This window comes from Ictidomys tridecemlineatus, chromosome 9 (genome assembly GCF_052094955.1).
Source record: "Ictidomys tridecemlineatus isolate mIctTri1 chromosome 9, mIctTri1.hap1, whole genome shotgun sequence".
Lineage (NCBI taxonomy): Eukaryota > Metazoa > Chordata > Mammalia > Rodentia > Sciuridae > Ictidomys > Ictidomys tridecemlineatus.
The window spans coordinates 9,251,235-9,275,630 of record NC_135485.1 but is presented as its reverse complement, the minus strand read 5'-3'; the positions used below and the strand labels follow the sequence as shown (position 1 = coordinate 9,275,630).

The following is a 24,396-nucleotide window of genomic DNA, read 5'->3' as shown; positions in this document are numbered from 1 at the left end:
GGGAGTTTTCTAACTCTTGTTTTGAGATGCTCAATTTGACAAGTACAATACAAAGTGACTGCAGAGGAGCTGAACATCTTATAAGTGATTTCATAGAATTGATGAGTGTGATCTTGGAGGGAGAAGGGCCGGATATCAAAATGCAAAATCATCAATAGGTGGCAGAATTAAATCAATGTACTGTACTCAAATTAGTCTTTGTTCTGATTCTATGAATTAGATCATGACTGCATTTGTAACTTTTACTTTAGTAAAAGAAAAGATAAACAATTGTCACTTTCATTTATCATACATTTTCTCAGACTTGCTTTTCTTATTTTCTCCATATTATGCCCCATTTTTTTTCAATTATAGATGGGACACAATACCTTTATTTTATTTATTTTGTGGGTGAGGCAAGTGTCCTATCAATGAGCTACAACCCCAACCCTTAGGCCCCAATTTTTGTGGATTCACTTTAAGAAGCCTTTTGTCAGTTTGAATTACCCTGAAATAATGAGACCCTTCTCTTCTGCACCCTTTGGGCTTCTCCCAGACCTCTTCTGTTGGTTCTTATTGCTACTACATTTCTGATCTCTAAGCCACATCTATTCACGGACTCTGACTCTTTGTAGAATCACCTTTCCATCCAGGCACTTGATGTCTTAACAAACCCAGAAGTTTTCTACTGATATTTCTCTCAGCATCTGGAACTGGACCCCAGGATGCAGCATGGAAAAAAATATATATATAATACATATATATAATATACATAAGCTTGTACCTAAATGAACAAAACAGTCACAATCACTGCTATTTTATCCATTTAAACATCTATGACAAAAATGTATCTGTGTGTGTATGTTAAATGTTATAGAATATAAATTAGATGAATATAATTAAAGGGGCTTTATTTCTCTCAAATCCTGGGTTATAACAAAACTAAATGACTAGAGTAACTATGGGAATGTGGGCAGTCACCAGAGTTGGCTGAAAAATGCTGTGACAGGGAGATCTTGCTTGCATGACAAACAACCAGAACATTCATCAAATTAAAATCATGTTCAAGTGAAATCCCATTTGCATGACAAACAGCAGAGCATCCATCAGAACAAACACCAGCATTAAGGACTTGGTAAAAAATTATGCAAAGAGAAAAGGCAGCAGAAGAAAACCGGACACCAAATGCAGGGTAAAAAGAGAAAGTCCGAGACACAAGGCTTTTGGGTAAAATGAACTCCATCTATAAGTTTCAGCAAAATGCTTGTGAACAGTATGTTTTGGTAATGCTTTGTCAATCCTTGTAAAATGAGAACAAAGTCCAACCTAAAAGACAGAGGAAAAGGGAGGACAGAGGGATAGAGAAAGAGTGACAGGGGTTCTGCCGTAGCAGAGAGGGAGAGGGCGATTTTTCTTCTCTGGAAAGAACACACAGGCGCAGGGTCTGAAGGGAGATGATCAGCCAGCCAGCAGCCAGCAGCTAAAGAGATTGGCAGGCTGCAGGAAGCAGGTGTGCTTGGCTGTAGAACAAGCATTGCCCTCCAGGACCTGGCATCTTCCCAGATACATGTGTATCATGCAGGCATATGGGGAGGTGATGAGGAGGGACTAGCCAATGGGGAGGTGGGAGGCCAGAGTCGGGGGCCTCAGCAGAACCCAGGTATCTCACACATCCTCAGGGGCCCTCGAGCTCTCTGCTCCTGGGAGCTTTAGAAGAGACCTCCAGAGTTCACCCCATGCTTCTCTTGGTCCAGTTTTAAGGAATCAGATGACGTGGCTCAATCTTGTCTGTGATCTTTGTTATCTCCCTGAGCCTCGGAGTCCTCCTCATCTAAGAGAGAAGACAAAAGTAGGATATTGTGAGGATTACATGATGGTACATGAGACTGTGTCTGACACACACACGGTGCTTGCTTGTCTTGGATACTAGGAGACCCTTCTTCTCTCCCCATCCAGACACATTCATGGCTGCCAAGCCCATATTTTATTATTTTATGAAAAATACTCAGATTTTTCTTTCTCTTCCTCTTTAATTATGAAGCAGCATTTATTACTGGGAGGCTGTAGGAAGTGAAGAATCCTACAGGAGGAGTCCTGGACTGGGAGCCAAGAAAACAGGGTACTATCCTGCTTCCTCCTCTGGGTTCTAGCTCAACCTTGGGATGGCCACACCTCTATATTCTGGTATCCTGTTCTGTATGGGGGTTGTCCAGAGATACAGAATCAACAGGATGCTATGTGAATGCGTAAGATAAGGAATGGCTTGCCCACTTATGAAAGCTGATGGTCTCCTCTTGGAGACCCAAGAGAACCAGCATGGTCAGTTTCCATCTTGAAAGCTGGAAACCTCAAGACCCAAGAAGAGCCAACGTTTTCATTCAAATCCACAGGAAGAAAAGGCCACATCATGGGGTGTGGTGGCACACGCCTGTATTCCTAGAGGCTCAGGAGGCTGAGGCAGGAGGATCACGATTTCAAAACCAACCTCAACTAAAGTGAGGGGCTAAGCAACTCAGTGAGACCCTGTCTTTAAAAAAAAAAAAAAAAACATATAAAATAGGGCTGGGGATGTGGCTCAATAGTCATGTACCCCTGAGTTCAATCTCCAATCCCACCCCACCCCCCCAAAAAAAGGCCACATCCCACTCAGCTCAAGGTGATTATCCAAGGAGCATAAAGCCTATTGTTCCATTCAGATTTTCAACTGATTGGATGAGGCCTGCTCACATTGAGAAGGCAATCTGCTTTGCTCAGTCCTCTAATTCAAATGTTAATCTCATCCAGAAACACTCCCACAGAATCATACAACATAATGTTTGAACAAATGTCTGGGCACACTGAACCCAGTCAAGTTTATAACAGAATTCATCATTATATCCACCCAGAAGTGTATGACCCAGTGCCCTGCAAAGCGGCTGCTATTCATCATCCTTCAGGAGATAAGGTGCAACCTCTGGATTCTATGGAGTTATGATTTGGATGTGAGGTGTCCTCCAAAAGCTCACATATGAGAAAAGGCAAGAAGGTTCAGAGGAGAAATGACTGGGTTATGAGAGTCTTAACCCAATCATTGAGTTATTCCCCTGATAGGGATTAACTGAATGGCAGGGTGTGGCTGGAGGAGGTGGGAATTGGGGTGTGGCTTTGGGATATATATTTGTATCTGTCAAGTGGTGTTAAGGTCTGTAGACAAGTCAAAATAACACCTGGTATTTTGCCAGGGGAATGTTAGAGTTCCTAAACAAGTCTGCATGGTGTTTGGCAAAATGCCAGAGGGAGTGGTTTGAGAAGTAACAAAAGCAAGCCATTAAGTGTGGAGATTCCTTATTGGTTGACTGATGTATCTAGTTTATGCTAATTAAGATAAGCTGTGTGAAATGTATAAATACCTCTGTTGTCCTACAATAAATGGCTCCCACTCCTGCTGTATCAACGTATGCAAGTTATTCGTCACCCCCCGGTTATTTTGCTGCAGCCAGACTGCGGCAAAGTGGAGTCTGTCTCTCTGCTTCCTGATCTCATGTGAGCTGCTTCCCTCCACCCCACACTCTGCCATGATGTTCAGCTTCACCTCAAACCCCATGGAATGGAGCCAGCCTTCTATGGACTTAGACCTCTGAAACCGTGAACCCCTAAATAAACCTAACTGCCTCTACAGTTGTTCTGGTCAGGTTCTTTAGTCACAGCAGTGAAAAAGCTGACTACAACATACAGCATGCTGAGGAGGCATGGAGGGAGATGGCTCGCTACCCCATTGGGAAGAAAGCTGGACATGGGCTTCATAAAGAAAGCCATATCCTTCAGGAGGAAGAGAAGGATCAGAACTGTGTAAGTGTATGCCTGCCGTGAGGTGAGCTAGGAATTTAACATGCATTCCTATCTCCTCCTCACAGTGATCCTCAGAGCTGAGCTTCATTATGTCTACACCGGAGAAAGAAGTGGAGACACAGAGGGTTGAGTAACATGCCCCAGGTCTCTTAGTGAGTGAGTAACGATGCTGAAATTTGCCTGCCAGCCAGGCTTCTGCTCCCTTACGTACCTCTTGCTTGCTTCCTTGCCTCCAGTGCTGTGTCCTGGGCAGCAGGAAATGGCAGGGACTCAGCAAACATGCGCTGGATGCATAGGTTTTTGTTTGGTTGGTTTTGTTTTATTGATTCATCTTAGTCATACATGACAATAGAATCCATTTTGACAAAATTATACCAGCATAGGATGTATCTTACTGGAATAGGACCCTTTCTTGTGGGTGGGCACGAAGGTGGAGTTCACTTAGGTAATTTTGTATGTGTCCATAGAAAATTTAGATCACATTCATTCTACAGTCTTTTCTATTCCTAGGCACCCCCTTTCTTTCATTTTCCTTTTTCTAATCTACTGAACTTCTCTTCTTCCCTCCTTGATTGTGGTTTATCTTCAGGGAAAACACCCAACCTTTGTTTAGGGGAGACTGGTTTAGTTCACTTAGCGTGATATTCTCCAGATCCATCCATTTACTGCAGAAGCCTTCGTTCTCCTGCCTTTGTCCACACCTGTTCTTTCACCAGAACACCTGGGCAACGTTACCTGCTTTTGCTCTGTTTCTGAGCCAGCCAATCCCAAACAAAGGAAGAAGAATATCCTCAACCTCAGGCTCATCAGTTGAGGTGGGCTGTGTATTTCTTCTACAAAAGATTGTGCTTTCTCCAAGATAGAAAAGGACTCTGGTAGCTCAGGAAATCCCCAAGTTCGAGTGCTTCAAGTCTGTCTTCCTGTAGGATACACCAAACAACACTCACCTTCCTCCCTGGATCTCTCTTGTGAAGAGGCTTACCACACACTGTGGAGCACTCACATATGTGATATCCAGGATAACACTGACGCCAAAAAGGCTCGAGTTTGCATTCTGGTCTTCCACTTTGCATTTATGAATTTGAGCAAAGCAAACTTGTAGAGTGCAAATTGTATATGATTGCATCTAGCATATAAGACTGACATGCAGTTTTAATCTGTCAATTCATGCAAAGTACTTAGTATAGTGCCTGGCACATGGGACAGGAGAAGTGAAGATGAGAGAAGATCTATCAGCTTTTACTATCAACCAATATAAACCTTCCATGTCATCTTATAAGAGATGCTTTGGCTACTCTGAAAAGAAATTTCCTGTGCTTATATTTTTTGCATTCTGCATCAGAATGTGGAGCCATGACATGGTGTGTTTTGCTAGCTGAGTTGGCTCTCCTGCCTCATGCCCCTCCTCTTGGCTTATACACATTGACTTAAGAGAATACCCGAACCCTGAGTCCCTCTCACCCACTGCCTGCACTGTCTGCCAGCCATAGGTGCTGTGTCTCCATATTTACACAGAGACGTATCACTTTTTTTTTTTCAAAAAGTTCCCTTTCACTTGAATTAATAGCCTAATTGTCCCAGTTCACCACTTCCAAAGCCACTACAGTAAGCAGAAACCAGAACATTTGGATATCGCCTCAGGCCTCACTGTGAGAGTTTCCATTGGAAATCTCCGGCTGCTGCCTGTTTTCTTAATGACCTTCCATTGCTGCTCGGAGAATGTATAATTCATTCTCCACCTATCCTCACTAATCCTACTTTCCTAAAATAAATATTAACTCAACTTATCTGCTAAAACAAGCCCAAATCAAGTCCGTTATCAAATGAACTCAGAGGCAAAACAGAATGCAGGGAATAGGGGCCTGTGGAAATTCCCTTTCTTGGAAGGGCAGGTCCCAAATCCCCTTTGCCCTGTAGTTCCACTCAACAAGCCTTTCCTGAACAGAGGTTCAGGACAGAACACTGGCTTCATACTGGATTCAGGGTTAGAAGACCTGATAGCAACAGTTGAATCCAAGTTCCATCCTTATTCATTATCCCCCTCCCTGCCACTGCTTTTTAGTGAGGTTCTGGGGACTGAACCTGGGGTGTTGTGCCTCCTGGGCAAGCACTTTACCCCTGAGCTATACCTCTAAACCCCATTTTTATTCTTGACTGACAATATCCGGAAAATTATTCTGAGGTTCTGTTGAGGTGGGATTAATAGCATCATTACAATCAGTGCCTCTGAACTTCACCCTAGAGGCAGCCTGGCACACACAATTTAAAGTTTCTCTAGGATTTGTCAGTGATAGGACAGTGAGTGACTTGTAGAATATTAGAAACCATAGACATCTTAGGCATGGATGGATGGTGGGGATAGAAGTTGAATGGCTCTACCTCAATTGAAGAATTAATTTGTTGTCATATTGCCTGGAAATGTTTAGGCCCCATTAACTATAAAGATATCTTTCTCAGTCCAGTTCTATTTTAGCTGGCTTTGGTCCTAATACCCTAACAGCACACCTGTTTGCTGCTAGCACAGGAGACTGGAGGAGAAAGGCTAGAAATGTCACTTGCAGCCCAAATTCAGAGGAGTTTGTGTGCAAAGCACCATTCTAGAGATCTCGCCTTTCTGTCTGAACTCTGGGATAGTATAATTTGGGAAAGTCTTTCTCCTTCTGGATTAGACCACTTGGATCTTCATAGCACCATATTAAGCCATGAACCTCTGACCCATTCTTAGCATCAGTAGCCATGGAGAGAACCAAGACCACAGAGATGGCACATAGGAAATGACTCCAGTTCTGCCATGCCGATCCACAACTACAAATTCCATTGTCAAATATTTTATGAGAATTGTGCATTCAGGATTGCCTGTATTGAACTTCACCCCAATAAATGATAATGTCTACATATAGAACAGACCCTCTCTGGTAAACAAAAGGCAGAGTGTACCAAAGCACAATGTCAGGAATGGGTTGAGAAAACTGCTGATTGAACTCCACCTCCAATCTGACTGCCCAATCATCTTCCTAACGCTCTTTTCCCTTTTATCATCCCACCCAATAAATCCCTCTCCTACTTCCTTCCCAGGGATGTGATGACATATTGAACAAATATGTTAGGAAGGACCAGATAGATCATTAAGTCCTGAAGATGCCAGAGGTCATTGCCATTATTAGCCACTGCAATAGCTGCTACAAAGCGTCCAAAGATGAAGTTCTTGTGACTGCCTCCACGCAAGGCTGTGAACTGGAAATAGGCTCTTTAGGAAGAAAGATTCAGAGTTGTAGAAGAGGAATGATAATGGACTAAAATGCGAATGTTTAGGAAGATGCCTGTGTTATTAAAGCAAAATCAAATCCAAACAGGGCAATTATGGAGAAAAAGTTACCAAAGCCTTAGAAATCCTCAAAGAAATATTTTTGCCCTCTGCAGGGACCTATCAATGCACTCTGAATACAGCATCATTAAACCTGCATGGGCCTAATGAGGTGACTCCACATCACCCAGTTAGTAAACAAACAAAAAGGTCTGCTCCAGTTTCCCAGAGAGCTCTCCAACCCACACACCTTCTCCTGAGCTCAAATTAAGGAATTAAGTATTTCAAATCCTGAACCAGCTTATATTCAAATCCTTAATTGACAGAGTTGGAGCCAGAGGAAGGAAGGGAGGGTGTATGCTACCAATTTATTTCTCTCATCAGCTTCTACTCCCTAATGCTGTTTTTCATCAAGAGGATAGGAACTAAAAACATAGTTCTTTGTTCTAAATACTTTAAGAATAAAATAAAAATAGAAAATATGACCAGAAAAAAAAAAAGATAAACTACATAGATGGCTATCAGATTATAGTGTTTGGTCCTCCATTATTCACTGATAGTTTTGAACTATGTTTTGGTAGCATGGAAATATACGATTTTAAAAATACCCTCCAAACTATTCTAGAAGTGGGTAATTAAACAACATGGCAAATTGGATTTTAAAGTTGATAATGCACTATATGCAAAAGGTCTGCTCCTAGCATCTCCCTAATGAGTAAGAAACAAAAGCCAAAGATGCATGAAGGTATTATCAGTTTCCTTAACTGGGAAAACTCTTAAAATACTTCAGCTGTGTGATAAAACTTGAGAGGACTTCAACATGAGAATTCTAGATACAGTGAATGCAGTTACATTTCCTTTCCTTCCTCTTCTCCTGCTCCTTTCTAAAGGAATAGAAACTGTTCCTTCTCAAATACTTGTCAGTATTGTGGGTTGCTAACTGGGCTGACAATGTTTCTGCTTGCACACTGTAACTCCTAGCATCCTGATTATACAGAAAGCCACAGTTGCTTCTCTATTCATCTAGGTGAATGAAATTCTCCAAATAACCCAAGAGCAAAACATACCAATTTTAATTCTACTCCCCAATATGCATGCATTTAGGTCATTTTTCCCTGTTTATTTATTTATTTTTGTTCTAAGAATCTCTGATGGAGAACATTTTTTAATACAAGTCTTGATCTGGTTTTCTGCATCTGGAATGGACCATTCCTGAACATTCTAAGTAGAGTAACGGATGCAAAGCCACAAAGATGGAATTATTACCCTGGGACAAGTAGGCACTTGGAAAGTCCTTAATTTGAAGTTTTAATTCCATATACAGGTTTAATCAAGGTATACATGGTGGGAAAATGGTGTTCCAGAAAGAATGACTCAGAGGAGACCAAGGCCAGGCTGGTGGGCTGAGACCAGTCCACATGGGCAGGCAAGAGTCAACTGAATGTCCCTTTTCCCAATCCCATGATCAATGGCTTTCTTGATGAGAGCTTGAAATTGGTTCTGTGAAAGCATTTACACCAGGAGAATCAACTATGACTACAAATCAAAGTGTTTTATAGTGTCCCACAGAGTACATTTTTAAGCACAATATGCCTGAAGGCTTAAGAAGGTCAGTCTTTTAGACTTATCTGATGGGAAAGGCATTATATGAAAGGCCTCTTATTTCCAGTGTTTCTTAAAGAAGTCCAGTGAGGTAGGGAAATCCATCCCGGGATGGTTTTGCTTTCAAGGCATTAACGCATCCCAATGCAGAGTTTTGGGCAAAACTGTCAATTCTCCTGTCAATTCTCCATGTAGGGATGAGGTTCAAAGTACTTAGATTACTTTAACCACATAGCTTATTACAGCTTTGTTGTGTCATAATGGGTCTTGTCTAGCTTTGGAATCAGTCTGTGAATAAATCAGTATAAATTTCCCTCTTTCTGTTACCTCCAACCCCTGATTTCCACCCCTTCCAAACAAATCTTCTCCAAAGTGGCCTCTCATATACACAGGCCCCTTACCCCTTACTCCTGGCCATGGGTTCAAAGCTCTCTGGCTCATCTGGGGTAGCTCTCCCTTCCCTTCTCCCTCTACTTTAGGAGTCAAGCCCCTACAAGTCCTTACTGTGCTGCTACAGCTAAATAGCCTAAATAGCGGTTCTCAGGCTAAACTTTTGATTGGTTTTCTCTCTTCCTGGTTGGAGTGTTTCCTATTTCTAGTTTCTGGTCTCAGGTTTCTCAAGGAGTCTAGGATAGGCACTGGTCATTAGGTTGGCATGACCCTTGAAGCCTCTTTTATACCAGTTGATATTTTTGTTTGTAAATAAAGTATGTTTTCTAAGCAAGGCAAGCAAGCACTCTACCAACTGAGCCATATCCCCAGCCAAGGTATGTTTTGTGGTCAAACACAGATGCCTTAAGAACAAGAAGCAGGGTCAAATGGTGGTTCAAATCCAAGTTTTCTGAGGACTCTCCATACCACTTTCCACAGTGGTTGCACCAATTTGAATTGCCACCAGCAATGTATAAGTGAACCTTTTTCCCCATACCCTCTACTAAATTTTATTACTTTTGTATTCTTTATAATATTGCCATTCTGGCTGTAATAAAATGAAATCTTAGAGTAGTTGTGATTTGGATTTCTCTAATTGCTATAGATGTTGAACATTTTTTCACATATTTGTTGGTGGATTATTTCTTCTTCTATGAAGTGTCTGTTCAGTTCCTTTGCCCATTCATTAATTGATTACGTTGTTATTGTTGTTGTTGTTATTTTAGTGATAAGTTTTTTGAGTTATCCTGGATTTTAATGCCCTGAGTGCATGTGGTAAAGATTTTCTCCCATTCTGTGGGCTCTCTCTTTGTGTTATTGACTGTTTCCTTTGCTGAGAAGCTTTGTATAAAAACAGCATGGCATTTGTAGCAAAACAGATATGTAGGCCAATGGTACAGACTAGAAGTCACAGACAAACCCACATAAATACAGTTTATCTCATACTAGATAAAGGCGTCAAAAATATTCACTGGGGAAAAGATAGCCTCTTCCACAAACGGTGCTGGGAAAATTGGAAATCCATATGTAATAAAATGAAATTAAATCCCTATCTTTCATCATGCACAAAACTCAACTGAAAGTGGATCAAAGATCTAGGAACTAGAATAAGAGGTAAAATCAAGAATCAATAAATGGGATGGATTCAAACTATGATACAACTTCTTGAAAGAGGTTTGTCCCTGATTTGTCCCTGAAGGGTCATTTGACAAAGTCTGAGCATGATTTTTATCTCCACAACTATGGTGAGCATGCTACCAACCTCTGGGAGTTAAAGATCATAGATACTGCTAACTGTTCCACAATATAGAGAATAACCTCCCCAGCAGCAACAACAACAAAAATGTTTAGCTTGAAATGGCCATCTTATTTCAGGCTCCCACACTCTTCAGCTCCCTGGCTCATGGGAATAAAGGGTGGGTGACAGCTAACTAAGTGCCACTTATAGAGTCACTTGTTCTAGAGACATAAAAATCTAATTGTATTTTCTCAATCCCTTCGGTCAACCCGGGTAACCACTGAATGCATCATACCATAAGGTTTAGTGTACCCGTGTGTTTATTTCAATTCAAGGACAGGAAGTTTCCCTCTTGACCCTCCATAAGATCTTGGTTCTGATTCCCAGTCCTCGGTTTATATAGCAAAGCCCCTCACTCAGTCCTTGTATGTACAGCATCAAGATTGTCTAAATATGGGTGTTGGGAATCTTCATCTCTCACAAGCACACCAACTATATCCTAAGGGTGCTTACCCTTGATGATCACTAATTCAGGCTCAGTTTAAGTAGGTGACTAAAAATGAAGAGACCAAAGGCTGAGGGCATCTAAGCTCCCACCTGCTTGAGTGATTCTGAATATTTGCTAAATCTCAGTCAGTTTTCAGATGTATAAAATGAGGGTGCTATTAAAATGCACTTCCTGAAGTTCTGAAAACTAAGCAAGGTGGACAAGTCAAGTGTCTAGCAAGATGTCTAGCAACTACCAACTATTTGGCAGATCTGAGGTGTGGGAATAAGTCAGCTTTAGGTTCTTTACGGTTAAAAAGAGATGGAAGCCAAAAGATTCTTTTCACATTAGGCAATTATAAAATATCATTAAACTGATAACCTACTTACTATATGTACTCCATCAATGTTTTATGAGTTGAATTAAAATAGACTGATTTGAGTATACACGTATCCCATAATTTGTAACCCAGCAACAATCAAGTAGAACAATACAGTGTTTGAAAGGAATAATCCTTGAGTCTTTAAAGCAGTAAGGAAGGGGAAAAGGGGAATGTAGTTCATAAAACACAAGAGGTATTTCTGGGAGGCAGATCTTGGATATCACCTCTTTCTACATTAACTGTGTCTCGGGAGTCCAAAGTGTCTTGCTAACCTGATGACTCCCCACAGCATCCCAATATGATCATTCCAATGTGTTGAAATTTGAGCAAACGGAACCACAGAAAAATGGATTGAATTGACCAAGGTCACATGGAAGTCAAGCCTAGAATAGCACTGATGTGTGCTGGTTTCCCGTTCAGCTCTGACCCTTCTCAATTCACCTGTTTGAAGCAGTCTGGTTGGAAATATTTAATGGCATCGACATTTTTGAACCATTAACATTTTTTTTTTCTGGCAGACTTCCTTCTTTTCCAGAGTGAGAGAGATTTCTTAAAATAGAGTCTTTGGATAATGTTGATTGTCAATCTAAGAGTAGTTATTCTAAAAGCAGTGAATCGATTTTAACCTAAAAATGTGCATTTTTGGACTAAGCAAAGAGAAAAGTTTTATACCAATATCATGATTCTTGAGAGCTAGAAATGCTGAATGAAGAGTATTGAATATCCAGGTAAGAGTTCTACCAACTTGGAAAACCTGCGTTCAGAATAAGAGCAAACTGTTAGTGCTGAGCTTGAGTTCCTGCCAGAAAATGCAGTCCCCCTTGGCACCCTGCCCTGACCTTACAATCCTGGGCATTGGCTTATAGCTCATGCTACAGCCAACTCATTTCCTCCAGCCCAATCGATGGCTTTCTAATAGCTGAGCATCCTGCTCCGAATCACTTGCAAACCGCTAAGACACACTTTCACTGTTTATTTTCTGACTTGAGATACAGAAGAGCAAGGTCAGTTGATTTCTTTCAATGATTGCTCCTAAAATAAAAACATTCACTTCAGTCTTCTGAACTTCTGAAAACCAATGTCTGATAATACTGCCAGTTCAGCAAATTCAAATTTCACAGTTTCATAGTTTTTCCATAACTTTGCCTTCTATGTCTGTCTGTCTGTCTATCTATCTATCTATCTATCTAAATGAATTTATTACTAGTTAGATAATGGATAGTTCTTTTACACCTACTAAATCCTAAATGTAGGGTTTTGTGCTACATATGCCCTTAGTGAACATTTAAAAGAAAAAAAGAAACTGCATAACAGGCAATGTCGTTATAATAAGGAGCTCACTTTTCATGACAGCTAGAATGTGCAGTTTTTGGTCAGAATAACTCCATATTGATCATACAACAGTAAACAAAAAGATTTTTCAAATGGGAAGGTATCTGTTCAAGAGCTATAGAAAACAGAACTGAATAGGTTTGTAAGTTAGGCAGAGAACATTTTCTTAATATTACAAGGTAGTGAGAGAAAAAGAATAAATAGAAGTGAAATCACCGTATGAAAGTTTGGGTATGGAATTGCAATGGGCAATAACTTCACTACTCACATCCTCTTTGGCAGTCGATGTTTGCATAAACTGCTACACCACCACCACCACCACCACCACCACCACCACCACCATCTAACAAATACAAGTCAAAGAGAAGAGAAATGCTCATCAGCAAGTCAGGAAACCAGAGCACAAATATCATTATCAATTATTACTATCAGAATCCCTTGTCCTTTTTATGTCTATCTGAGACCACTATGACATCAAGATAAGGTTGCTTACTTTCTCAGGATTTGAAATGCCATAAAGTATGCTGCAGAGTACTTTGTTTGAAAGTGATGAATCAGCAGACATGGACCAAAGGACAGATTAAATTTTGCTGACCAACTATCGGCAAGAAGTGGGAAAGTATGCAGTATGACCAGTTCGTCTATCTTAAATCTGTGTTGTCATTCACTTAATGTTCTTTTAAATGGAAAATTCTATTTTCAGATGCTGGCCTTCTTTGAAAAAGTAACTGGAATAATCTGAGGTTTTTTTCTTTTTTTAAGCTCCAAATTCTGTTTCAGACGTTAGTTGCTTGTTGCTAAGACACCATTATAGGCCAATTATCATTAAAACAGCCTCTGAAATTAGATATCGGATGGAAGAGAATTGTTCTCTTTTTTTCTAAAAGCAGATGCTTGAACAAAACCTTTCTCTAGTTAGAAAAGCCTGTTTGGGTTCAGGCAACTTTTCCTTTTCATGTCGTGGACAAATGGTGAAGGACACAAGATTTAAGAAGTAAAAGAAAAACATAGATAAGCGAATGCTACATGATTGATAAGCCCTTGAAGTCGGGTTACAGCCATGAGAGCTGTAGATAGATACAGTTTGAAGGCTGAGATGCAGAAAGTTATATTTAAACTTGAGAAATGGTTCAAAGCCTTTACTTTTACCTTTAAAAAAAGGGGGTATAATTGACATATAATAAAATGTAAATTTCCTGTGTATATTAACCAGCTTTAACCAAGGTATCCATTTGTGCCACCCACCTCCAATTGATGATATGGAACACGGCCAACATCCCAGGAAGCCTCCTCCTAGTACCACTTTCCAGCCCTGTCTCACCCCCCAGCAACAGCCATAATCATATCCATATATGACCACAATTGTTTTCCTATTCTGGAACTTCATGTAGGTGAAACCATGTAGTCTATGCTCTTTTCTTCTGGCTTCCTTTGCCCAACTTCAAGGTTTTCGAAATTTTCTCAAGTTACCTTTTTCCGTAGTATGTTACTTTTTACTGCCAAGTAGTACTCCACTAAATGAATACACCACATTTCTGAGTCTACAACCTCTTGATGAACATTTATTTTGACTTTAGGTACTGTGAAGAAAGCTATGAGTGTTCTTTTATTTATCTGTGAACATGTGTTTTCCCTTCCATTTTAAGATTTATTCATAGGACTGTACTCCCCACAACTCTGTTTAGAAAGACTTAAGCGTCTTGTGCCCCTAGAAGCTCATTTTAATTTGAAGGTACTGTAAGTCAAAAATATACATAGCATCACTTTTCTACCAAACTTGGCTTAGCTTAGTCTACCTGAAATACCTTCACAACACTGACATTAGCCAAAAAAACAGAGCGAAATCATCTAACACGCAGCCTATTTAAATAAAGCGTTGAGTCTTTTGTATCTCTTATGGAATACTATGGCAATACAGTTCATTGAAGTATGTGGTTTGCCCCCTGCATAATGGCATAGCTGACTGGGAGCTGCAACTCACAGGTGATGCCCAGCACCGACAGTGTTGGACACATATCCCTAGGCTGGGAAAAGACCAAAAACTTAGTGTAAGCTTGATACTGAGTACATATCCCTCCCTCGTGGTCTGACAGTTGAAAAATCACAAGTCAACCATTGGAAACTGGATATGACTTAGCATGTGATAAGTTCAAGGCCCTTCCTCCTTCTCATTTTCCTTTGAATGATTAAGATCTCCTTTTAACGATCCCAACAGTTTCATCAGGTGAAGGGCACAATAGCAATACCATCAATTAAATTAAAAAGTGCCTGGGTGCAGTGGTGCATGCCTGTAATTCCAGCTGCTGAGGGGGCTGAGGCAGGAGGATCATGAGTTTAAACCAGATTCAGCAACTTAATGAGGCCCTAGGTGACTTAGGAAGACCCTGCCTCCAAATTAAAATATATATGCATTTATATGTATAAATACACACATACATATATATACACATATAGATGTCTGTGTGTGTGTGTGTGTGTGTGTGTGTGTGTGTGTGTGTGTCGCTAGGGATATGTCTCAGAGGTTAAGTGTCCTTGGGTTCAATCCCCTGTACCTCCCTCCCCCCAAAAACATTGAAAAACAATCTCAAATTTTCAGGGTCGTTGCTTCTGAGTTGCTTCTGGATCTCACCTAGGTGGGGCCCTGGGCACTGTTTCTAGGTTCCATAGATTACCACTTGCATGTATTCAAGTCATAATAAAAGAGGATGCAGTTTTTGACATTCCACCTCCAACGAGGATTTGGTGAGCCTCTCCATGTTTTCAGAGCTATAGGAGGGTCTGTTGATAAGGTCATGCTTAAAATTCACTCAGGTGCTGCTAGGAGATCCTGCTGATGGAGATTGGTTTGTTTGCTGTCATCCACTAGGACTCTTCTGAAGCCTGGTGGACTCTGTGGCACTGGATGCTCGATTGGAGGATGGTGGTCTGGGTGCAGGTTCACTAGTGCATGTATTTTGGCCCATGGGGTGGTGAGCATACTATCAGCACCTTGGCTCTGGCATGCCCAGGTTACACCTGAAGTTCCCCCACATTTCTTATGCGTCTTGGGATGGAACACCCTCCCTGATTCAATCCCAACTTTTGTTTCTTTTTGTTCCTTTTCTTGAGATGAGCTGATATGCAGAGGACACCATTTGAATGCCCTTAACTGATTTATCTCCTCTTGGCTATGATTTTTTTTCTGTTAGGTTCGGTCCTAATTTTACCCACCCTCTTGGCTTTCTTGACTCTTGAGCATGGCATGCTGGCATGGTTTGAAGGTCCCTCCCAAACTCATGCTGAACCATAATCCCAAATGTGAGGTATTATGAGATGGGGCCAGATGGAGCAGTTAAGAAACTACTATGACATGAGAGTTCTATCATAATGAATGGATTAATCCACTAATGGATTAACCAGGCTAGTGTGTTATCTCAAAAATTGGTCTGTGATAAAAGACACTTTGGTTCTGTCTTGTGTATGTACCTTCTTGCCATATGGTGCCCTGTGCGTCCTCAGAATTTTGCAGAAGAGAAAGAAGTCCCTCCTCAGGTGCAGCCTGTTGACCTTAGACCTCCCAGCTCAGAACTATGGTTAGAGTAAGCTGTTATTCTTTATGAATTATAGTTTCTAATATTTTATAAAAATGAGAACAGGACTAAGGTAAGTGCCATGCCCATTTTATAGATGATAGAAAGAAACAGATTAAGTGGTTGGTCATTTTACGTCTATACAGCTGTGAGTATAACACCAGCTTCTCCCCAGTCTAGGAGGAGGTAGCACAATGAGAGAAATCACTAGAGTGGTCCTAAATTCCCAGAGCAAAAAACAAAGGATATTCCTATAAGTTATGAGGTGTGCCCCTTCAGTTCCCTTCAGTACCTGTAGCTGGCCACTTAGGGGTCAGGAATTATGTATAGGAACCAAGAAAGCTCCTGGGAAGAAAAGGTTCTAGATTCTGCCCCCTCTTCCTTTCAGGGGTCGGCACTTGAGAGTTTATCTGAAGAATTAGAATGTAGAATGATCAGAACAAAAGGTTGCAGGCTGCAAAATCTCAAAGGTCACAAAAGAGGAAATCACCAGGGTAAGGAAGTCATATGGACCAGATACTTGGAAATACCAAAGTCTAAACTAGCAATATCCAAGTGAGATACAATGCAAGTCACATGCAATTTTGAGGGTTTTTTTATAGTTGCATTTTAAAAAGTAGAGGGAAGGTGAAATTAATTTTAATATTATATTATATTAACTTACCATATAAGTTCCATAAATAATGGACATAAAAACTAACAATGAAATATTTAATACTCTTCTTTGTATATTGAATCTTTCAAATCCAGGGTATATTTTAAATGTACAGCATATCTTCATTTAGAGAAGCCATATTTCAGAAACTCCAGTCCTTGAGTGACCCATAATGGACAGTGCAGTTCTGGATGCTTATGGGAGAAAATGGGGTATGTCTTCTTACCAGCTACTCTCAAAAGGTGGATGTGCTGGGGAACGCAGGCTGGCACTGGGGTGACAGCCATAGTTTGTGAACTGGTGAAGTATGAGGAGCTGTACATCAGGGACACAAAAGTCAGTGAGGAAGGCACAAGGGACCTGCAAAATAATAATAATGATAACAACAACTACAAGAGAACAGTGATCTTTTCTTCCTCTCTTTCTGTTTTATGTAAATAGAATTGATCCTAGAATACTTGAGTTGGTATAAGCAGAAGTCAGGAGAGGATTGATCTTATGACAAATTGAAGAAAAGAAAACTTCAGCTAAGTATCTGAAAATCAAGAGACATGCAAGGTCCTTTTTCTGGATTGAATCCATCATAATTATCTGCTGTGAATCAGCCTTTCCCTTTCAGTTTGCCATCGTACCCTCAGGGAAAGGGTTAAATCTTATGCTTCTCCTGCAGTCTCTGAACCTGACATAGCACCTCAGTTGTGGGAAGTAATTCAGCATCTTCCTAGATGTTGACCCAAAAGAGGTCGTGGCACAGAGTCAAATGCATTTGAAGTTGCCAAAGAATTCACCAGAGACACTTGATCTCCTTCATTGTCTAATTGCAGTTACTTTCTTGAGAAATTGACGTAACCAGCTAGTTCGCTCTGTTCGCATCTCAACTAAGTCACTGAGCAGATGAAGATTTTACTATCTTTCACTGGAAGAAAAGAGCTGGGGATGAAAATGTTTCACTTGCATTGCATTTTAGATCCTATAAACATTCTTATATGCAAATTCCACTTAAATGTCCATAGTTCACATACAGAGAAGGTTAAACACTTCCTCAGATCAAATGACGAACAGGTCATTCAGTTGGAAATTGAACCTAGAATGTCCAATTGCAAATCCAACTCATCCTCAGTCTGCCTTGCCCTGGATCAAGGCTGCTGCCAAATACAGAACGACATTTGCTGACAATAAAATGCTTCACACAAATGCAGAGTATTTCTATCATGTTATCAGGAGGGGCTCAGTAATCCCTGACTAAGAAAATGTCATCATTATTTGAAACTGCCTTTGATCTATCTTTATGTATATTAAATACTGCTATTGACCCATCAGAAAACTCAGAGTGGTTCTAAATAAAGATTTTCATTTTCCAAGTTGTACCATGATAGTTTGTCTTCTAGAATAAAATGACTTCTTTGGAAGCAGGGGAAAATTGATTTCTTAAATCTGATCCAGACGTCGGTTTGGTGTGCTTTATTGGATGAGTCTAACTGAATGTTTTCATAGCAGGATCTCCTGTTACCAGAGCAAGTAGATTTTGCACAATATATTCATCAAAGCAATAGGGAAAAATAGGCCAGACCACACAGATGGCTAAGAAAACAATGTAAATGTTTTTTTGTTGTTGTTGTTTTATTCAGTAAACAATTGAAAAGGGGAAAATAATTTCCTCCCAAGACAACAGAAAGTGGGAACGGACAAACATTTGCTCTTTTCAAATTCAGTCTGAATAATTTATGATCAGCTACAGATTGGGGTATGCTAATAATATTGTAAGAAGCAGTAAAGTTCTGCTACCTTCTCAAGAGAAGGTTTATGAGTATCGATAAATGACTGCACATCAGCCATTTCGAGGATTGGGTTATGGACAGTTGTGACCATCAGTGTAATGTTGTAGGATCTACATTTTGGTGAAAACAAACGTTAACTCTTCTCAATAAGGTGTTAAGAAAGATTAGTGGACTTGAAGCTCAAAGACCCAGTTTCACTTTGTAGCTATTTCATCTTACAGAAATTACTGAAACATTGTTAATGTTTTCTACTTCACAGAGTTATGAGAAGGATTTAGTAAGATAATAGAAGTGAAATCCTGGTGCAATATTGATCCATAGTAGAAACATCTACAGACAACTGAAGCATAGTGATATATAATCATAAATCTGAGTTTTCTTATGTAAATGTAAGTATTTAACATTTGGTAAACTGTTATCACATCTTCTCCAACATTGAACTTGGAATGATGCAACAACATTCATTCTTTCACTCTCATAGTCTTTAGGAATGATTTAATTTACTCCCTGCTATGTGCAATCACTGTACTAGTCCCTAAAGACACATTGGTTAACAGGTAGTTGATATATCTATCTTCTATAGACTAAAATTTACAGTTACCATTTGGGAACAGGAGGTATAATGCAAAGAGCCTGTCTTCCTGTCCTCCTTATGTGGAATGCAGATTTTAACCTCCACTATAAACAGAAAAAGACCTTGCGCAAAAGGGTCTCTAAGCACCTAGTGACCCTATTTTTCCATTCTTTTAAATCATGGACTATACCGGGCTGGACAGAGCTGTATACCCTGCAGCAGTTTGTTTTTGACACTCCCAATAGTAAGTTTCTATTTCACGTGGGGTTTTAGGAAGCAAGAGATCATCCCAAGTTATAAGAGCTCTATACTTAAACCATATTATCTGAGCAAAAGCAAAACTAAACTCTAAGATCTCACTACTATTAATAATCAATACCCTGCAGCAGAAGGCATATGTCCCAGGAAACGGCAACCAAGACAAACCCCAAGCAAAGATGGACTTTTTAACAAATGGTGCTAGGATAATTGAGTAACCATTTGGAAAAAAGATAAAATTAAATTCATTTCTCACTCTATACACAAGAGTACAGTCCAAATGGATTACAGATCCAAATATTTTAAAAAATGGAACCATACAAGTATTACATGGGTTGAATTCCTCTTTAAATTCAGGGTAGAGACTATGTAACTGTGATTAAAAATCCAAAGGGAAGAAAACAAAGATTGGTAAGTTTATAGAATTTTTTTTAAATGCAGAGCACAAAATCTATTCACAAAATCAAAGACAGTTGCAAAATGAAAAAAAAATAATACTTATAGTGTGCACCATATGTAACTGTTTAAGATTCCCAATATTTAAATAACTCTAAAAAATTAAGGGACAAAGGACCAAAAAACACAAAAAAAGTATATAAATTCCCTCAAATTCATATAAAAATGTTGATCTAACATATTTAAAGAAATGCAAGTTGTAATGACACTAAGGTACAATTTCTCACATCTCTGAGTAACAAAAATTGAAATATAGAACAGATAATGCCAGAACATTTGGACATTCACATTCAAGACAATGAATCTATACACAAACTTTCTCTGCCTTTCACAAAAATCAACTAAAAATTGATCTCAGATCTAACTGTAAAATGCAAAACTATGAAGTTCCTAGAAAACAAAATAGGGGAAAACCTACATGACCTGGAGTAGGTAATGTCTTTTCAGATACACCACCAAAAGTATAATCCAGGAAAGAAACAGTGTTGAATTGGATTTCCCCCAAATTAAAAGCTTCTGCTCTGTAAAACACAGTGTCCAGAGAATAAGATGGTAAAGAAGAGACTAAAAGCAGTGTTTATAAAACACACACACAATACAGGACTGTGATATAAAATGTCATGAAATTCAACAATAAGAAAATGAACATCCTAATTTAAATATATATAACTAAATTACAGATACACACACACACACACACACACACACACACACACACACACATAGGCCCATGACTTTATCACCATACAAAAGACATACATATGGTCAATAAACATGTAAAACAATGCCCCATCATATGTCATTAGGGGAATTGCAAATTGAAACAACAGGGAGCTACCCCTTCATATCTATTAGAATGGCCAGAAAACCAAAGCACTGACCACACACCAAACACTGGTAAGGAGGTAGAGTGACACTGGGAATGCATGTGGTCCTTTCCCTGTGGAAGGTAGATTAGCAGTTTCTTTCAAAAACAAATATGCTCTTACCATGCAATCCAGAGATCTCCCTCCTTGGCATTTACCCAAAAGATTTGAGAACTTATGTCCACAAAAACGCTTGTTGTCTACATGAATATTTATAATTGCTTCATTGATAATTGCCAAAAGTTGGAAATAATCAAGCTGTCTGTCCTTCAGAAGGTGAATGTTTGGATAAACATTCGTGGTCCATCCAAACAGTGCACTATCATTCAGTATTAAAAAGAAATGAGCTATTAAGCCATGAAAAGTCTTAGGAGACACTTAAATGTATATTACAAACAGAGAGAAACCAATTGGAAAGAGCTGCAAACGGCATGATTCCATTTTCTAGACCATGACATTATACAGAAGGCAAAACTACAGACATATGAGAAAGGTCACTGGTTGCCAGGGGCTGGGGGAAGGAGGGACGAGTCAGTGGAACAAAGAGGATTTACAGGGCAGTGAAGCGATTTTGTGTGAGACAATGTTGGAAATGTGTCATCATGCAGCACTAAGTGAGGACCCTAATGGAAACTGGATTTGGGGTCAAAATGATGTGTCACCATATGTTCATGGACTAACTGCTATACTGCTCTGGTGGAGGAGGGTGATAGTGGAGGCGTCTGCATGTTTTGCTGTGAACCTAAAACTACTCTAAAAATAAGGTGTATATTTTAAAGGTAAGACAACACATTCTGTTAGTAAAGCTATGAGGACACAAGCTCTCTCCAAGTACTACCAGTGGATATGCAGAACCAACATACAGCCTTTCTGTAGGGTAAGACCCAATAAAACTACATACTCACTTGTCTTTTGATTCCACAATTCTACTCCTTGGAATCTACAATACACAGATACCCAAAAGCACAAGGCTAGTCATGCAGCATTGTTTATTATTACAAAATATTATGAATGTCTTAAATAGCCATACATAGGAGAGTTTTAGAAAATATAATTGTTTATCAACACTATGCAATAATAAATAATTTTAACAAAAAATAAAGGAAGATCTCTACTGAATAATATCGACTGATTTTCAGGGTCAATGTTAAGTGGAAAAAGAAAATACAAAGGTATAGTATAGAGCTGGGGTTGTGGCTCAGCGGTAGAGCGCTCACCTTGCATGTGTGAGGACCTAGGTTTGATCCTCAGCACCACATAAAAATAAATAAATAAAATAAAGGTATAATTTTTTTAAAAAAAAGATACAGTGTATCTACACCCTTTATATAAGAAGGAGATATAGGAAAATAAAAAGATATGTATTTTGTGCAAAAAATACAACAGGAAGGGTAACTCAAAAGGTAAAGAGATAGGGAGGTCACAGGCAGCAGATGGGGAGAAAAAAAAACTGAAAAGAAGCAGGAACAGGAACTGGCAGCAGGGCGGAGAGGAGAGGAACACTACTCTGAGCAGACACTTTGTACAGCTCTAACTCAGAATCGCAGGAGTATTTTACAAACTCCAAAATTAAATCATGAATCTATCAGAATGCAGGGGAATCCAAATTAAAGGAATTGAATAGAGATGAAACAAAACAAGTTAAATTGCATGACCATGAATAACAAAGCCACACTGAAAGGGGTGAGGAAACAGAACTAACTGGAGCAATTTTGAAAAACTATTTTTTTAAATTATTGGACAAAAATACTTTTTAAAGCAAAAGACAATAAAAGAATGGTACATCAATGCTTTAAGGTAGTTAGTAAATTTGTTTCTCATGAGGACATCCATTAGCAGTTCTGAAACTATGTATATAATAGGGTTGGGTAAGGATTGTGTATTGCAATCAGCAAACATTTACATCTGATGAGAGCCAGGTTTCATGCAGCTAGGAGCATGGTGATGAGTACAGGGCCCCTCTCCACACTAGCTGTGCAACTTCCTGTGAATATATAATTACTTTTAAAAAAGAAAAAGGTAAAAAGAAATAAATAAAATGGCAAAGGCAGCAAGAGACTCTAAAGACCAGGGTGAGATGTTTATTGTGATGCTAGAGTACAGAACAGCATTTTTAATGAGTCACACTTCCTTTTGTGAGAAGTGTGTGTGTGTATACACATATACATATGCATATGGAAATATGTGTAGAAAGGTGATAATTTCAGAAGGGCTTTTTAATTTTTTAAAATCTCTTCAGTTTCTCATTTTTCTATAATTTTCACACATTATTTTTAATAGGGGAAAGGTGGGATATTTTAATGAAAGCTAAAGAAAATTTCAAAAATTACTAGTTCAGGTAAACAACTTAAAAATGGGGAAATAGAGACCCAGACTCTGAAGTCCAAGTCCCTGGATCCCAGAGTTGTGGCCATCCGTCCAGTTACTTTGTCCACTGGTCTTATGACATACTCTGTCACATGAGACTTTTCTCTTCCCAGAGCTCATGTTTTTAAAGGAAATCTGAATTTTCCATTGCAAAGGTAGCAACTAAAAGTATCCAAACATTCTGACTGCCTATCAAATCAAATCCCAGCATACTTAATCAATATGCCAATTTTTATTGATGAAACTTCTTTCCATGTAAGGCAAATAATACATGTAAGTCACAGTAAAGCAAAAGTTTTCAAAAATTTTACAAGTTTTCAACATACTTACTCTTCTTTACATAAGGCTATTTTATTTCCTAAAACTCCAATTCTAAAATGATTTTTAAAAACGATTTCTAAAATTAAGTAGAAAAATAAATAGTATTCTTTCATTGAAATTCTTCAAGTGAGAGATCTTGGCTATGTTTGAATGCAGGAACAAAGAATTTTTGGAATAAAGAACAGTTTTGAGCATCAGAGATATCCTCATTGTCTTTAGAAACTGCTCAGACTATTACCACTACAGGTTAAAAATCTGACACCAAAGCATCATCTTAAAAAAAATCAGTCATTTTTAATTTGTAAAGAAAAATACTTTATACAATTTAAAATTAATACAGCATTTCCTAAATAAAATTGCTTTGCTTACAGGTTCCGAGCACTCCACAGACTTACTACCCATCTGCTGTGGACTGGCCACACTTTGAGCCACACTTTGAGCCCAGGCATGAATGTGTGAGCCCAGCAAAGCTCAACTGGGGGAAACTCTTACAGGTTCCAACCCTGGCAATTTGGAAAGCAGAATGTTTCCCTGAGATCAAAGGAGGAGTGGTGGTGAGTGTAGGCAGAGTCTTCATCCAACGTTTTCCCTGACCCCAAAGGAAAGAATCCTAATATTGACTGCAGATCCAATCACAGGCTACATACTCCTTAAGGTCTCTGTCATCCCTGCAACCATCCCCTCCTGCAGGAAGTATCCCTTCTGTATGATTCTGGACATGGACTCAGAGAGCTCAAACAAATAAAGAGATTTAGATGGAAGTAGGTACAGAGATGGTGAAAGAATGGCAAGAGTGTTACTGCTTTCATCTTGTTACTCCTGATGACCTGCATGACCTTGGTAGATTCATCAGTGTCTTATATTTGAAAATCTCATTTGTAAAATACCGACTACTTACTGAAACATAACAGAAAAGTGAGGGGGACAAAAAGTTAGCAGTTGGTACCGAGTTAACATTGTCTCCCTCCA

The 24,396-nt window shown here is 39.3% G+C and overlaps 1 long non-coding RNA gene across 1 annotated transcript; it reads right to left on the bottom strand.

Annotated features, from left to right (window-relative positions):
* Positions 1-869: 869 nt before the first annotated feature.
* LOC144366615 (uncharacterized) lies at positions 870-21,154 on the bottom strand. Its single transcript, XR_013425697.1, has 3 exons — positions 20,863-21,154; positions 20,292-20,394; positions 870-1,810 (listed from the first exon to the last, which is right to left on the bottom strand). It is a non-coding gene; the product is annotated as an uncharacterized LOC144366615 (long non-coding RNA).
* Between the last annotated feature and the right edge of the window lie 3,242 nt (positions 21,155-24,396).